Genomic DNA, 5,764 nt, shown 5'->3' with positions numbered 1-5,764 from the left:
TCTTAGTAAGCAGTATACTATATTTAATTATGTAAATCTAAACGAAGGATATATTACATCAAAGTATTAACTGTTACATCATGCAGACAATTGGAGTAAAGAAAAGCTATGCGCTTGTGAGGGGTATGACAATCACCGTGACGGAGGCTAGAATAATGTTCTGCTTTTTATAGGACTTTCTCTAGAATCCCTTCTACAACTGTTTTTTTTCACGATATTCATGTGGTTTACAGTAGATGGTAATGGTTTTTAATACATTTTGATAATGGAGATGATTGATGATCGCTGAACAATGATTTATGACCCAATCGGTACTCATTGAACGATCTGATCTAATCGGTGCTCATTGAACAGAGATCAAGTGCACAATGAACGGTGATTTATGACCTGATCGGTGTTCAATGAATAATGGTGATCGTGATCTCATCATTGACAGCTGATTTATGATGGTGATTACTAATTATTTTGTTTCTGTTAATGCACAAAACAAACTCAACTAAATTTTATTGTGTATTTGTGACTGCTGCTGCTGCTGCCCAACTGAATTTTAAAAAAGTCGACAGACATTTGTAAAATAAGTAGTAAAAATGCTTTATTCTTAGTAAGCACTATACTATATTTAATTATGTAAATCTAAACGAAGGATATATTACATCAAAGTATTAACTGTTACATCATGCAGACAATTGGAGTAAAGAAAAGCTATGCGCTTGTGAGGGGTATGACAATCACCGTGACGGAGGCTTGAATAATGTTCTGCTTTTAATAGGACTTTCTCTAGAATCACTTCTACAACTCTTTTTTTCTTTTTTGCTTTCAGTGATATTCGTGTGTTTTACAGAATTAATTTAATTAATCTGTTTTTTTTTTATGATTCTTACAAATATCAAATTGATTAGACAATTTTTCAAACATTAACTAAACAATGACAGTTTTTTTTATCCTTTTTTAACCACACTAGGGCAACCGGTAACCGCCTATAAGACGTTGCATCGGTTGGCCTAATGTGACGCGGCGATGTCTAGCCATCCCCCATCAGCAGTGTCCTCCCAGCGGACAAGCACCCATCGGGGTCCCTTCTGGATCACCGAAACATCGTGACCTCCGCTTCTGGATGCCACCAAAACAATGACATTCTATGCCAACTCATTCCCACCTCGACTCAGAGAACCAACAGCAATCAAAGAATTTTATTGAGTAAAACTAAGAATTCTCTGGTAAATTTTAAAAATATCTTAGTAATTTTACTTATGCAATTAATAAGTAGTGTTCTTCTTACCTATAACCTTTTGACAGTTACATTACCTTTTTATTTTAATCTTTGCTGTCCCATCATTTCTGTCTGGAAAATATTGAAAATAAAATCTTACAATAATTTAAAATAAAACCAAATTAAAGCCTGACATAAAATTATGGTGTGTAATTATGTATTAATGATTAACAATTTTTTAATAAAATGAATATTTATGAAAAAAATTATAGGTAATGTATAAATATAAGTTTTTCACAAATTTTATTTAAATCTGTCTAAATAATTCTTAATTTAACTTCATTTATTGTAATTGAAATACTAGTTGCAATATACTTACACGGAATATTTTTGTTTTAAAAAAAAAATTAGTTTTGAAAATTGTTACACCGTTTTCACAAGCGATTGGTACTTTATGTGCGGTTGTAAAAAATTAGTAAATCGAAAAATCCAGTTTTTTTTTTGGATAAAAAAGTAAACCACTTGTTATTCAGTGTGGGTTAATTTTAAAAGCCTATTGAAAACAGTTCTTTAGTAAATATAAAAATTGAAACCCATGTTAAATTTAAAATATCAGTTGGTTTGATAGAGTTGACCTTCAAAAGATCCACATATTTCCACCATAGACGGTTTGAAAATAAATAAAATAAAAATCTCAAACATTTTTTTGTTTGCAAAAAAAATAATTATAAGATTGTTCCGTTCCATGTTGAGCCGTCCGGTGCTGTGATGTAATGGGTGTTAACACTCTCTGGCAAGTTAAGCCGTAAGATCATTCTACATCAGAATCCCGCACAGTGCGGTCGTGTTTTCACTTCAGTCCAAAGGGACTCATAGTTTCTTGATAACGTTCAAGTTCAATTATGACTAAAGTGTCATACGTTCTTAACTTTCATGTAAATATTGTAATTCAATCGAAATGACAAGAGTGACAGGAAATTAACTATAATGATTCAAGAAGAACACAGCGTTGCTTCATTCATCATCTACTATCTCATCAAAATTACAGTACACACTAGCTCTAAATTCTACCAAAATAATAATCGTACAAAAAAATTAGATATCCGGAATTAATATTTATTTTTCTAAAATCCTAAAGCATACGATTCAATAGAGAATCTCTGGTTAAAATATTGAGCGAATTTATGTCAATAACACTAAAACATTATAAAATAAACATACTCAAAATTGTTAATTTTTGGGTGGAATTTCCAAATCCTTTCAAATAAAAACTGCAGCGAGACAAAGTGATGATCTCTCACAAAATTGTTCAATTGCGCTCTGGAAAAAATTAATTGCAGAATAGAATAGGAGAATACAAATACTTAATAAAAATGAAAATATAAAAATGGGGACACAACATCTAAATATTTAAATGTAAACATTTTACTATTAGCTGATGATCTGGTAATTTTGGAAGACTTTCGATAGAGAGGAATGAAAATTCAAGAATTAAAAAAATGTGCAAATAAAATTAAGCTACAAATTTTATAAAATCCAAACCTTGAAAGTTTCAATATTAAGGTAAAATAATTACCCTGAATGTTTTAGAAAAAAAAAAGAAATAAATGACAACACAATAATTGAAAGTGACTTTCATCTTACAGAAACAAAATAAAAAGAACACTATAAAACCCCAGGTTTTACCAGAAGTGTTGTATAGTATGGAAGGCCTACTAAATTTCTTAGGAAAATCTAGAAATTGTTGAAAAAATTATTTTAAGAAAACTCAAAGATAATACTTATAAGCAACTCTGATGAAATTTACCAAAATTTTGAAAAGTTATACAATTAGAAAAACTCAAATTTTATATGGTTACTTCAATGGAATTGTTGAATCTAAATAAATAAAACAAATATTTAACTTTGTTTTAAAAAAAAGAAAACCAATAAGCTAGTTCAAAAGAATTGATTTCTAATTATTAAATAAATAATTTTTGATGAAATCTTTGATGAAAGGAAACACAGTGAATGGATCAAAGAAAGAAAAAAAAAGTTTAGGGAAAATGAAGTAATTTGGAAAAGAAAGAACTCGGCACACTATGCATGGGTGATCCTCACAAAGGCTGATCGCAAATTTTTCTCAAGAATTCCTAAGACTTATACATTTTTAAAACTGTAACTTTTTTTTAACTTACTGTGACAATGTTTTATGTCCAAGTGTCTTCATGAAAATAATTTCATTTAAGAACATTTCATTACAGTGTATAAACATTGATAAGTATTTTTTTGAATTAATGATTGCCTTATATTTTAAAACAGTTATTTTGAAGACACTTAATGCTAAACATTAATTTAAGCCGCTTAAGTAACAGAACCACCTATGTACACACCCATTTATGTTTCATTTACTTCTGTTAGATTATATAATTCTATGAAAATTTATTATAAAAACATCAAGGAAGTGTTCAATAAATATTACATTCACTCAAAAATGTGAATTTGACTTTAAAAAACAGTAGTTTTGCCTTAAAGTCTTACACTGTGACTTTAAAAAACACTAGTTTTGCCTTAAAGTCTTACACTGTTCCAAAGACCTACAAAATTTCTTTGCAAAAAACCTTATTGGGAACATTTTCAGGCAGGCTAGGAAGGCGATGGCTGATTAAAAAAAAAGGCAAAAATATGTTTTCCTGATATTTCAAACTAAAATTAAATACCTACTACACTAGACAAAAAATTGTTCAATTGAAAGCTTTATTTTAATTATTGTATTGTTATAGTGAATATGGTAGCAATATTGTTGTTATATAACTATATAGATAAGAAAATGTAATAAAAATACTTTAAATATGATTTAATGAGTTTTAATTGCTCTAATTTAAAATGTAAGTTTCAACTAAGAAATGGGATATGCCACGTTTAAAAACAATAATTGCAATTGTTGTATTTAAGAGAGCTTCTTAAAAACTGCAAATGCAATTATTTTTAACAGATGATTAAGTTTAAATATTTTTAGAGCGCTAGAAACTTTATGATTCTCAATATGGGCAGTAGGTAAAAAATTTCAAAATGCCTTATGCAGCTATTACTATCTCATTCCTATTTATTATTGGAAGGAGCCAATACAAATGACTTGGAAGAAAAATTACATTAATCTGAAACTCAATTATTAATAACTTTAGTTTTATGTTATTTTTGTCATGCCCTTCGATGAATAAATGCATTATGCATTTCACAAAAAGCATTATTACAAATTTGAATTTATAAATAAAGATTTTGAGGGTTACATTTATATCATTTGTGTGAGGAAGTACAAATATTAAACCCTTTAAACAAACCATTAAAATAGATAGCTGGGATGGGTAAATAATTTCTGCAACAATAACCAGTATGCCTTAATATTAAAAATAATTATTAACACGGAAAGTAGAGCTAACAACACCATGAATAATAAAACGAAAATATGTCCACGGGCACAAAAAATAATATTAAAGTTTCAAATAAATAATACATCTAAATTGACTATAAACATGACGTCTTAAAAGTTACTTACAGTTTTATATTATTTAGATAACACAATTAGTATTTGGTACAACTGAAAATAATTAATGTAAAACGGGTTTCAAAAATCACATTCATATTGTGTACAATTAAGAAAATTAACTATATGTCGTTCATTACATACTTTTAGTAGAAAACCTCCGAGCAAAATATTATTTCATTATTCGCAGAAACAGTAAGCATTCAAATAAGATTATTACAACTAACAAATCAATCCACATCGTTAAATTAAATATTAACCGTTAAGAGTACGTTAGAAAGGACGCTAACTGAGCACATCCATGTTAGGTAATGAATTTTACGCGTTCTCGCGTTGCTTACAAACAACCATCTTAATCTGCCGCCATTTTTATGCGATTTTTAAAATCTACGCGGGAAACAAATCAAGTTAAAGTGTTATAAATAATATTATTCTGGAACTTATCAAAACCTATTAAAGAAGACAGATTAAATAACAATATTATACTTACATTATTTATTCACACCAATTCATTATCTTTTTTCTATTTACAATCACAGTTTGTATAATTTTCTTGGAATATCCTTTCATTATTTACAAACTGATAGCCTGCGTTGTCAGTTTTAATTCAATTATTGAATTTATGACGGAAACAAACCATTGTTATTTATTATACTTCCAACAAATTATTTAGTATGGATTATATATGTATCTGTTTGATATTCTCTTACCTATTGCTTTTTATGATTCTATCTTAATTAATGCATTCTATTACTACAAACCTGTAAAATAACTTAGTTATCAGTTTTATATTCACTATAACTATCTACTTTATTATAACATCTATAATTTACTATTTTTATAAACATGTTTGTTATTTAAATATCTTTTTTTATTTTTGGTTTGTTTTACCTCCGGGTCCGCACTCAAGCAATTCATTCCGCAGAGGATGAGATGAATGTTTTGTAGCATGTGTGAAAAATGCCATGCCTGACCGGGATTCAAACCCAGGACCTCCGGGTGAAAGGCCGAGACGTTACCACTCGCGCCAC

At 28.8% G+C, this 5,764-nt stretch overlaps 1 long non-coding RNA gene across 1 annotated transcript; it reads right to left on the bottom strand.

Moving 5' to 3' along the window:
* Positions 1 to 673: 673 nt before the first annotated feature.
* Positions 674 to 5,049, bottom strand: LOC142321529 (uncharacterized). Its single transcript, XR_012755653.1, has 3 exons — positions 4,746 to 5,049; positions 2,432 to 2,530; positions 674 to 1,342 (listed from the first exon to the last, which is right to left on the bottom strand). It is a non-coding gene; the product is annotated as an uncharacterized LOC142321529 (long non-coding RNA).
* Positions 5,050 to 5,764: the final 715 nt, after the last annotated feature.

Source organism: Lycorma delicatula, chromosome 3 (genome assembly GCF_047948215.1).
Source record: "Lycorma delicatula isolate Av1 chromosome 3, ASM4794821v1, whole genome shotgun sequence".
NCBI classification, from domain to species: Eukaryota; Metazoa; Arthropoda; class Insecta; order Hemiptera; family Fulgoridae; genus Lycorma; species Lycorma delicatula.
This window is presented reverse-complemented; position numbering and strand designations above follow the sequence as displayed.